Genomic DNA, 12,221 nt, shown 5'->3' with positions numbered 1-12,221 from the left:
TGTAAAGATTATAAATAATTGAATGGCTAATTGTATTATAAATATATACTTAGTATTATCTTAATTAGTTTAAGTGCATAAGGCTTTAATATTTTGATGTTATAAAACATTCATGCTCTTTTAATGTTATGGAAAGAAGTTTATAAAGGTAAGGGTTTATATGTAAAGTTATTTTATAGTTTGGGCCTTTGTAGAGTATAAGTTTGTGAGGGGGATGGTAAGTAATATTTAAAAGTTACAAGGGTGATTCATCAACCCTTTTCCCTTAGCAATACACGTGCCCCACCCAAAATCCAATTCTCTTGTCTTCTTTGCTGTACCAGAAGACTCTTTGTTCTTCTTTCCTTACTGCTTTGTTTTCTTCTTTTTTTTGTTCTTATTTGCAGCACCTCATCTCTTCTTTGACTTTCTCAAAGCAACTAGAACAATCAATAACTCTCTCCCTCTCAAACCCACAGGTACCAAAAGAAAGAAAAACTCTCAACTCCCTTCTCCCTCTCACACCTATGGGTCCAACAGCAACAAGAGGTTTCTTGCAATTCTTCTCAAGCTCTTGTTCCCAACTTGAAGCTAGAGTGGTTCTAGCTTTATCACTCCAAGAATCCGTGTCTAGGTTAAGGGGAAAATGTAATTCTTTTAGTCTATTGTCCATTTTAAACGTAAGTGATAGTTTTATGAATTTGTATATGGGTGTGTTGAAATTTAAAGATTGTTGATTACCTGAATATGAAGTAAGTCATTGTTTATGCTTGCATGTGCTCCTAGATGATAGACAAAGATAAAATCAGTTGTTATGGGTAAGTGTTAAAATGAGGAAAATAGCTAGATAAACTTTATTGTATTGCTAATTGAGATGCTGAATGTGTAGTTGATTCAGTAATTGAAGCTGGTTGAGAGTCAGTTAATAGGCACTTCATGAACCTAAAGAGAGTTACACTCATTGGTTAACTTGTTTGGTCATTATAAATCCTATATTTTATAAGTGTATAAGTGGATGTGAATTGATAACCCATTTGTATTTTATAAGTGGAATATATGTTGCTGGAATAAACAGTGAACAGAAAGTGACATACCTAACTTTTAGGATTTGGATGTTTTGAGCTATAAATTAATATGCTCATCATTTGGTATGTCTAGATCATAGATAAATTTTGTATAACTTGGTTCAAGGTTTAGTACTCTAAAAGAGGGGTTCTAAACCATTCAATTGTTGTTTTTATGAAGTTGTTTTGTTCATGCTGTATGTTTCCTTGTGTAAGTTTATGCGTGCACTATTGCTTCCAATCTTAAACACATTTTGAATTGATTTTAAAGTTGTTTTACATGATCTGAATATGAACATTAAAATAATAGTTTCTCTATGATTTGGTACATCATGATGTTTGATGAATGTATCTTGTGTTTGGAAAACCTCGTTGAGGTGGGATTAGGATTTCATTGATTATGAGAGATAGGCTTTGAGATGAATGTGTAAGTTTATGATAAGGAGTAATTGATAGTAATAAGCTTGGATATTTGGTTTAGGTGTTATCAGTACCCAAGTCTAAGCTCCTTCGATTGTAGGCTTTCGGTTCCTCTGCTTTCAGGTAAGGGATAAGTTATATGGGCATTTGGTAAGTCATGAGGTTATTTTAAAGTATATTATGCATTAAAAGGTTTTTGATTAGAGGTATGGCATATAATCATATTTCAGACAAAGATTTGTCTGTGAGCTTTCGAAACCTTATGTATATGATTTGAGCATATTGATGCTATTACTAATTCAACGAACATGATGTTTAAAGAAAAGAATGGAAATGCTATTATTATGAAATGTTATGTAAACTATGAATTTTAGTATGATATATAAGTAAGAAATGTTTTCAAGTTATGTCCTCTGATAATCTGAACTCGATCAAAGTATGTATTGAGGATGGCAGTACATCCGCGCTCAATCAAAGTATGTACTGAGGATGGCAATGCGTCCGTGCTTGATCAAAGTATGTACATACAGTAGAAGGAAACTGTAGGGGCTCTGTTTTTACAGTACAAACTTATCAGATATGGACTAACCAATATGTTATGAACAACTATATTATTTTATAGATCATGAGAGAATGATTTTGTTTAAATGCATTATGAAAAAGTTGAAAGCTCTCATGAAAAGAAGTTTCTGATGAAAAGAAAAGCTGTTCTTTAAAGATAAAAGTTTCTGAAGTTCTGTTATGTTAAAGATAAAGCTTCTGATGGAAGCTTATTTTAAAAAGTTATCAGATATCTGTTCTTTAAGAAACGTTAAGTTTTATGACTATGAAAGTTATAATATTTTATGAGAAGAAGTTTATGAAGAAAAGTTTTCTTATTTGTCAAAATGTTTCTAATTTAAGATTAAGTTACCAATTATCTTATTTAAGTCAAAATGATTATTTTGTACAAAGACTATATATATATATATATATATATGATTTTAAATAATCAATATTATATTTGGTGACTTTGTAAGAAATAAAAGAAGTTCAACCTGAAAGGTTTTGTTAATATTATTCTGATAAGAAAAAGGAGAACAATTATTTTTCTATGAAAAACATATAAGTTATTATTATGAATAGTATAAAATATTATGCATGAAAAGAAGTTCTCCTATCTGAATAATCATAAAATAAAATGATTTGATTTACATGCATTCTTATTAAATTCTTGTGTATCTTACCCTTACTGAGTTGTGTAGCTCACCTCTTCCACTCTTTTAGTCAACAAGTTTTATTTTGGAGTTGAGGAAGCCTTATTCGAGTTTTGGAAGGAGCTGGTTTTAGTTTTATATGTATAGATCCCAAATTAGCAATTTGATGTTTAGCTTTGTAGGATTGTGTAATTTAAGATCTAATGAAAGTTGTGTACCTTAAAGTATTAAGAGATATATTATGTGAAAGTGTCGATATTGAATGACGGGTGGATTATGTTATTCTTCGAGTACAGTGTAGATGCTATGAATATCAAGTGAAAAGTTATATCAAGAAGTAAAGAAATAAGAATAAAAAGAAAGAGAGAAGCTTTTGTAAAAAGTTTAGTTGGTTCTTGTTAATACTAGGTTTAAGCTTGATATTAACATGCCAGTCATGGTCACAAATCTAGGTATCGGGTTTGGGATGGCGCGCACACACACACACACACACACTCTCTCTCTCTCTCTCTCTCAAAGGTAGCTGGTAAGAGAATAGTGTATGCAGTGTAGAGTGCTATTGTAAGTAAAATAGATAAAGTAGTTTTTTGGTAATACAAAATGCATTTTATTCTTTTTTTTTTCTTTTTTTTTATGAGAATGCTCTTAGCCTCTTACTTTGATCAAACTTCACAAATATTTCCTATCATGATAATGTCAGACTTAAGCAGCATTCAGTAACTCTACTCTTAAGAGGGTATGAATTTTGATGCATTCCAGAAAAATTAATTCCAACAAAATACATTATTCTAGAAAGTACGCATATTTAGTATCATGTTGAAACTCTTTTTAAAACATAATTAGATTTAATGAATTGTTCATTTGATTTCTGTGTGTAAACTTTCTGCACACACACACACACACACACACATGCACCAAACCTTATTCCAAGCCCCATATATATGAAAAATTCTTAGGTACTCCTAGAATATAGAGAAATTGTGCTCCCTCTTCTCACATTCGTAGTGGACTCTAACTATCATAATTTAATGAGTAGATCCCATTATGAATGTGAAAGGAGAGAACATCATTCTCCATATTTCAAAAATATCTAAAAATTACTCTATACACACACACCTAACCTTACCTAACCCTATTTCAAGCCAAAAATCCAAAAATCACCATGGCACCATAAAATTTATTTAAAAAAGAAAAAATCGATACACATACAATAAATCACCATGTCCTAGAAAGAGATTGAGATGGAGGACATCAATCTTTAGTTTAAGGTTATAATTTGATGTTTTTGACTACAATAAAAAATACCTAATCCCAAAAGCCCAACTCAAAACACGTCTAAAACAAAACCCCAGAATTGGAGGATCCAAACGATGAGAGAGAATATTATATAGGGACTAAGCAACATCTTCATTTGCACAGAAACAAGTCAGTAATAATGTGAATCCTAGTTTAATAATACCTGTAACGTCCCAATCAGCCAAAAAATAAAAATTCAAATTTTTGAGACACATGTGCCTCCCAACTACCCCACCTACTCCACCCATTCCCACCACACATTTCACTCCACCTTATCTTCCCTCTTTGGCTGGCTCACTCACTTCCCTTCTTTTTTTTCTTTTTTTTTTTTCATTTTCTCTCATACACATCTCTCTACTCTTATATCCTCTCTCACTGGTACTTCCACACCAACACCACCACCATTTCCACCATCATTTTCCAACAAGATCACCAGAAAATTCTTGAGAACCTATAAGCACCTTCACATCTTTTTTAAGGTAAAAATTTCTAATCTTTTTGGTGGGTTTTACACTTTTGCTTGAGGTTATTTTTATCTAAGCTTTAATAATGATACCCATGTGATTTATGAGCATTGGAAGTGACATTTTTGTATTTGTATGTATGGGTTTTGTATTGGTGGAATTATTTGATGAGTGGGTATATGGTTTGTGCTAACTACTTAAGGTTTATGTATGGTGGAAAATTTAGGGGTTTTGAGTTATAACATGTGATGGTTGGTAAATCTAACTTTTCCATTGCCATTGGGTTTATTTGGAGTTAGTTAAAGTTCTAAATTTCTTGTCTTGGAGGATATTTTGATTTTGCTTTCATGGGTCTCTTAATGATGTAGTGTAAATTTTATGGAAGCTATTCATAACGTTGGAGATGATATTAAATGGGTTAACTTTATAAATTGGAGTTTATGCCTTGTGAATCAATTTGTTGGGAAACTTTGGAAGTGGAATATATTATTATTGATGAGGATAAATACTAGGCTTGCCTAATTAAGTGCTCATTTGGCAATTCCTAAATTGTAGCTAGATAAAATTTTAAGCTCTATGCTTATTGTGATAGGTTTACTTGATATTGTTTAGGTTCTAGCTAATCTCCTTGGAGCTTGGAAAATTAGGCTTTTGCGGTTGCGAGGTAAGTAGCTTTTAATGGGATTTTTGAAAAATAACCATGTTGCATAAATGTTGTTTTTGGGTTAGACACGCTTTTGGAAACTACCTATGGAAAACTATTTGTCGTAACCTTAATATATATATATATATATATGATTATATATGAAAATGCATCATATTTGGTATTGCATTTAGGGAAATGCATGAATTGTTGATATGGAAAAATGAGCATCTTTTATTTAATCTTTGATAAGGAAATCATGGATTTTATGGTATATTGAAAATTTTAAAGATGCTTATCTTGTCTTATTATTTGGGAAATTGATAGAGAATTTCTTGACAAGAATGAAGTTGAAAATCTTACAAACTTTGTAGAAGTTAGATTATTTAAGGTTTTTTTGAAACTACCTGGATATGAACTATATGTTTCAAAGTAATATAACTTGTGAGTTTATGTGGTTTTAACACCATGCCATGTGTGATTTCCAGATGATCACCCAATTTGGTTTTGGTAGTCTTTGTGACAATGGAATCAAATCTAGGTCAGTGTACTTTCACTTTGGATGACGCGTTCTTCCCTACTGCCCATGGGGGGAAGAGGTTCCTTAATTGTGTGTGGGTGAGGCTGCTGCCAATAGGGCTAAGAGACCACATACAAGAGAGGTCCTATTTGATGCGCTCTCTCTACTGCCTATGGGGAGAGAGAAAAACCTTGAGGGTATGGGTGAGGCTGCTGTCCATGGGGCCAAGAGTCTGCATACCAGAAAGGACAATATCATGCCAGTTGTGAATGGGTAGATCCCTTGACCAGTCTATGTGGTAGTGTGGTATTTTTGTAATAATTTACATTATGTTAGATATTATAGCTTTGGAAATTACATTGTTGGTGCTCACAAATTATAGTATTTAGTTTCAAGGTATCTACTTTGAGAAACTTTGTGTTTCATTAATCAATCATTCTTGTCAGATTTATTGAAAATGAAACTTGCAATCCCCCCACCCCCATTAATTATGGTACTTACTGGGCTCTGTCTCATTCCATTATTTTATAAACTTTTCAGAGTAGACAACAATCTTTTGAGACAGCTTTTTGGTGACTAACAGTAGTTAGACTAACTACTGATGGAGGCTGAACTTTTGTAATGGAGATATTAGATGATGTACATTTTAGAATAGGCTAGACTCATACTTTTGTATATTATAGTGGTTGTGACATTATTCCCACTAATGGGACAAGCTGATGATATGTAATTATTTATTTGGACCTCTATTCTTTTGTGGCCAATGGTCCTTGTAATTTATGCTTAGAGCTCTGACTTACTTTCAGAGTATATTCAATGGAATTATTATTAAAGAGGGTAAGATTAGGATGATGGATCCATCCAAATGAACCTGGTGATATTATATCAATAAACTGATAGTAGACGGATTCTAGAGGTGGACGGATCCTCGATTCACAGGGACAAGGTGGACGAATCTCCATGTCCACGTGGCCTCTACATGATTTAAGTGACGTCCAAGTAATCCTAAATGGAAACAACTTGTGTCTTACGATTAACCCTAGTCAATAGAGTCCCAATATGACTAGAATTCTAACATGGGAAGGATCCCGTAATATGCGCCAATTAATGATGATTTTCTCCACTTCCCATGCAAGAAACGAAAGTCGGTTCTACGCTACTATAAAAACCCAAAGGCTCTCAATGAACAAGGTATGCATAATTAACCCCAACTCTAGCACTCTAGGATTATGAAAGCTTTTCTAACTTAACATTCGGAAAGTCTTTGGCCGGTACCACACTGGTACTTTCCTAGGGATTTCTTTGTTGTTGTGTTGCAGGCATTGTTTCGAGCACGTGAGTATTGTATGGCTTACTGACGATTCTCAGCATCATCAGTTGGCGCTGTCTGTGGGGAAGGGCGACTTGTAAGCCACGCTTCCTGGAAAAAGAGTTGCATGGTACTCACTCACTCGATGGTAACTACTAATGACACTCAAGGAGACGAACCGCGCACGACCGCCCTCAAGAGACAGGTTCAAACTCTCGCTGCTGCCATGAAGCACCTCACTAAACAAAACCATGACCTGGAAGAACAGTTGCGCCAAAAGAAGGCAGACTTCAACACATAAGAGGAAGACCAAGAAGGCACCAGCACTGAGAGAAGGAACCAAGAAGGGCCGGAAGGTAGCAACGCCCCAAGCAGACCAGAACGACAGGACATGAGCCGGCCATCCATCACCGATAAGGTCCCACCTCACATAGTCACTAAGATGCAGATGATGAAAGAACGGATGGACTTTATGATGAACGCCCTCAAAGGACAAGTATCTAGCGACCTCGATGACTTGGTCCATCGAAGTGATTCGCCATTCATAGCATTCGTCACTTCATTCCCCCTTCCACCAAAGTTTCGTATGTCGCAGGTAGAAAACTACGATGAATCCAAAGACCCCTTAGATCACTTAGAGTCTTTCAAGACCCTGATGCACCTTCAAGGGGTGCCGGACGAGATCATGTGCAGAGCCTTCCCCACCACGCTGAAGGGACCCGCAAGGATCTAGTTCAGTAGGTTGACACCTAACTCCATCAGTACCTTCAAGGAGTTAAGCGCCCAGTTTGCCTCACACTTCATTAGGGGACACAAGTACAAGAAGTCCACTACATGCCTGATGAACATCAAGCATGGGGAGGACGAGACGTTGAGATCTTACATAACCAGCTTTAACAAGGAGGCCCTCGATCGACGAAGCAAACGACAAGATACTCGTGGCAACATTCACCAATGGCCTATGGAAGGGTAAGTTCCTATTTTCTCTATATAAGAACGACACAAAGACTATGTCAGATGTGCATTACAGGGCAACCAAGTACATGAATGTGGAAGATGCACTACTGGCTCGAGAAGAGAAGCCCAAGAAAAGGGAAAGATAGGAAGACATACGGTCGAACAAGGGGTGAAAGATGGCTAGAATCGGAGAACGGCAAGAGGACAAACGTTCTAAGGCCCCTGTAGGGAAGTTCACAAACTTCACCCCGCTGACTGCCCCGATCGACCAAGTCTTGATTCAGATTAAGGACGAGGGAGCCCTGACCTTTCCCGACAAGCTGAAGGGAGATCCTAATAAGAGGTCTAGAGACAAATACTACTGCTTCCACCGTGATCACGGTCATGACACAGCTGAGTGTTACAACTTGATGCAACAAATTAAAGCCCTTATCAGGCAAGGAAAGCTACAAAGGTTCGTCAGCAAGGAGAGAACGAACCCACCTCAAGAACAGGCTCCCCGATGGGAGAATGAGCATCCCAGGCTGCCCATAGGAGATATAAGAATGATTGTAGGGGCCACGACGGTTACTGGGTCGTCCAAAAACGCCCGCAAGACTTACCTCAAGATGGTTCAGAACATCCAGCTGACGGGTTTCGTACCAAAGATGGCGCAAATCGACAACCCCGTCATCGAATTCTTGAAAAAAGATGTCCAACGTCTTCACCACCCACATGACGATGCACTAGTCATCAGCATACGAGTAGGGGATTACAACATGCACCGGGTTCTAGTTGACAACGGCAACTCAGCTGATATCCTTTACTACCTAGTATTCTAACAGATGAGGATTAATAAAGAGCGACTAGTTCCGACGAATGCTCCGCTCGATGGTGTTGGAGGAACAAGGGTGTTCCCTCTTGGTGCAGTCACATTATTCGTAACAATGGACGACTACCCCCAACAGATCACTAAGGATGTAACATTTCTTATGGTTGACTGATCGTCCGCTTACAATGTCATCCTGGGATGACCTACCCTCAATTCATGGAAGGCTATAACCTCGACCTACCACTTAATGATCAAGTTCCCTACAAATTATGGGATAAGAGAGTTGCATGGAAATCAGGTGGCCGCACACGAATGCTACATAGCTATAATGGAGATGGACGACCACCTTCTAACCATGAACATAGAAGAACACCGGACGGTGACAGAGCCTGTTGAAAGGCTTGAAGAGATACTTCTCGATGACTCCAAGAATGATCGAATGACGAAGATTGATACCCTTGCCAGCTCGACGGTCCGCCAAGCACTAACAATTTTTCTCAAAAATAACTGGGATGTGTTTGCTTGGAGCCATGAAGACATGCCGGGAATAAACCCTTCGGTCATGGTGCATAAACTGAATGTATCGCCTTCCTTTACACCCATCCGTCAAAAGAAGCGAGTATTCGCCCCAGAATGAGACCGAGCTATAGCAGAAGAAGTTCGCAAGCTACAATAGGCGAACTTCATTAAGGAAGTTTACTACCCCGATTGGCTGGCCAATGTAGTGATGGTCAAGAAAGCCAGTGGGAAATAGAGGATGTGCGTAGACTTCACCGACCTGAATAAGGCGTGCCCCAAAGATAGTTACCCCCTCTTGCGGGTTGACGTCTTGGTTGACTCTACGGTTCAACACTAGTTATTAAGCTTCATGGAAACTTTTTCAGGCTATAACCAGATCAAGAGAAGACTTTGTTCGTTAACAGCCAAGGCCTCTTCTGCTATAAAGTAATGCCATTTGGCCTCAAAATGCGGGCGCGATGAACCAGAGGCTCATGAACAAGATGTTCGCACAGCAGATTGGGAGAAATTTCCAGGTCTACGTTGACAACATGCTGGTGAAAAGCTGAAGGGAGGAAGATCACTTGGAGTCCTCAGGGAAACACTCGACACCCTTTGTTCCTACAACATGAAGCTCAATCCGGGTAAGTGTGCTTTCGGAGTAACGACAGGAAAGTTCTTAGGATTCATAGTGTCTCAAAGAGATATCAAGGCTAACCCAGACAAGATTCGGGCCATAATAGAGATGGTACCCCCAAGGAATGTGAAAGAGGCACAAAGCCTCAACGGTAAAATAGCAGCACTCAACAGGTTTGTGTCGAAGGCAATGGATAAGTGTCTACCTTTCTTCCGTATGCTAAAGAAGTCTTTTGAATGCACGACCTAGTGTCAGCAAGCATTCAAGGAGCTGAAAACCTACCTCTCATCCCCTCCGTTGCTAAGTCCTTCCCAGCCCGGAAAAGAACTATTCCTCTACTTAGCAGTATCCTCAACGGCCGTCAGCGCAGCCTTAGTTAGGGAAGAAGACAGGGTGCAGAAGCCCGTGTACTACACGAGTCGAGCACTCCGAGGCACAGAGGAGAGGTACCCACCAATGGAGAAGCTTGCCTTCACTTTAGTTACAGTAGCCCATAAGCTCAAACCATACTTCCAAGCTCACACGGTGATTATCCTGACTGACAAACCCCTACGGCGAGCAATGATTAATCTCGAAGCTGCCAAACGAATGGCATTATATGCAATAGAGTTGAGTGAGTTCAACATACAGTACCACCCACGCACTGTCATTAAGGGACAGGTGGTCGCCGACTTCATTGTGGAGTTCACTAACGTAGAAGGCCAAGGGGCAGAAAAGGTCCCACAATAGAGCATCCACACAGACAGATCCTCCAACAAGCAAGCAAGCAGAGCTGGTATGATACTCTATAGCCCAGAAGGAGATAAGATTGAATGCATGGTCCGACTGGATTTCCCTACAACAAATAACGAAGCAGAATACGAAGCCTTGATAGTAGGATTAGACCTTGCCAAAGCTACAGGAGCTGAAAATTTGGTCGTTTACTGCGATTCCCAAGTAGTAACAAGTCAGGTTAATGGAGAGTACGATTGTAATAATAAACGAATGAAGAAGTACCTGGAGCAAGTGAGAGATCGGATTAACAACCTCCAAGCAAAGTTTGTTCAAATCCCAAGGAAGGAGAACAAGCACACCAACCGACTCGCTAAGGCTGCATCAGCAGAGCACATGGTCATCCACAGTCAGATACTATCATTCGTTCAAATTTCACCACTAATAGATAGCATTAGTATGCAAGAGGTAGGATCCGAAGATTACTGGACAACACCAATAACCTCCTACCTAAAGGATGGCGTGCTGCCAAACAGCAAGGAGGCTGCCAGAAAATTGAAGGTTCGAGTTGCCCACTTCGTCCTAATTAAAGACGTTCTTTACAAAAGGGGCTTCTCCCGACCATACTTGAGATGTCTCGTCCCCGAGGAAGCGGACTATGTCATGAGAGAAGTCCACGAATGAGTCTGCGAAAACCACTCTGGGTCACGGTCGCAGGTACATAAATTGATCCGAGCGGGATACTACTAGCCAACCATACAGAGGGATGTCCATGCATATATCAAAGCTTGCGACAAGTGTCAAAGATTTGGCAACCTCATCAGGCAACCAATAGAGGAGCTCACCCCAATGATGGCCCCATGGCCGTTCGCTTAATGGGGATTGGATATAATGGGTCCGTTCCCAACAATGTTAGGATTTGTGCATTTGTGCCCTTAAATCTTATTGTATGATGCTATGTATTACATTATGTATGACGTGATGTATGACTTAATATTGTAATTAATAAAGTTGTTTTATTATTATATGAAATAATGATAACATGAATATTTGGACATTGTCATATAGTCCATGAGATACATAGTATGTGATTTATGTGAAAAGTCACAGAAGATATAAATCATAAGTTCTTTGTAAACTCAGAATTTAGTTCGTAGTCGGTGATGAAATTGGGCGTTTCATCTACAAAGACTATAATATGTCAACTAAGATGATTTGTCTTGATCATGGAAGTGGTGACTTTTAGTTGATATGTTGATATGTTTTAAGAGTTAAGACATATTGAACTAGACCGCTGTGAGATTTATTATTCTCCTAATGACTGTCAATTGAATAATAAATCTCACGACTTATATTCACATAAACTCTTAATCCTGAGAGAATAATGGACCTGATCATGAAGTGTAGGTTGCTTTGATATATCAAGAGTAAGATCTAAAGTAACGGTTAAAATCTCAGTATGTTGGGCAGTCACATTTAGTGTTGATGGAATATATATTCTCAAGATTGAATTCATAGTCTCTTAACAGAGATATAAAATATTCCCTTGAGATAAGTTTAATGGTTTTGTTATTCAAAATGTTAGGCATAACTACTTTAGTAAATAGTTACTAAAGTATATATTTATGAAATTAGATTTCATAAATATATGATGAATAACTTAAAGAATTAAACCGGGTACTCAAGGATTAAGATGTAGTAATCTACAAAGTGACA

At 38.0% G+C, this 12,221-nt stretch overlaps 1 long non-coding RNA gene across 3 annotated transcripts; it reads left to right on the top strand.

The window, feature by feature from the left end:
* The first annotated feature begins 315 nt into the window (after positions 1–315).
* Positions 316–11,449, top strand: LOC136062373 (uncharacterized). Of its 3 annotated transcripts, XR_010624140.1 has the most exons (4): positions 3,729–4,434; positions 5,032–5,083; positions 5,551–5,855; positions 6,123–11,449. It is a non-coding gene; the product is annotated as an uncharacterized LOC136062373 (long non-coding RNA). The 3 variants fall into 3 exon arrangements; XR_010624139.1 differs by lacking the exons at positions 3,729–4,434; positions 6,123–11,449 and adding an exon at positions 316–659 and having other exon boundaries at positions 5,551–6,011; XR_010624138.1 differs by lacking the exon at positions 6,123–11,449 and having other exon boundaries at positions 3,726–4,434; positions 5,551–6,011.
* Positions 11,450–12,221: the final 772 nt, after the last annotated feature.

Source organism: Quercus suber, unplaced genomic scaffold (genome assembly GCF_002906115.3).
Source record: "Quercus suber isolate HL8 unplaced genomic scaffold, Cork oak 2.0 scaffold_407, whole genome shotgun sequence".
Classification (NCBI taxonomy): domain Eukaryota; kingdom Viridiplantae; phylum Streptophyta; class Magnoliopsida; order Fagales; family Fagaceae; genus Quercus; species Quercus suber.
This window is presented reverse-complemented; position numbering and strand designations above follow the sequence as displayed.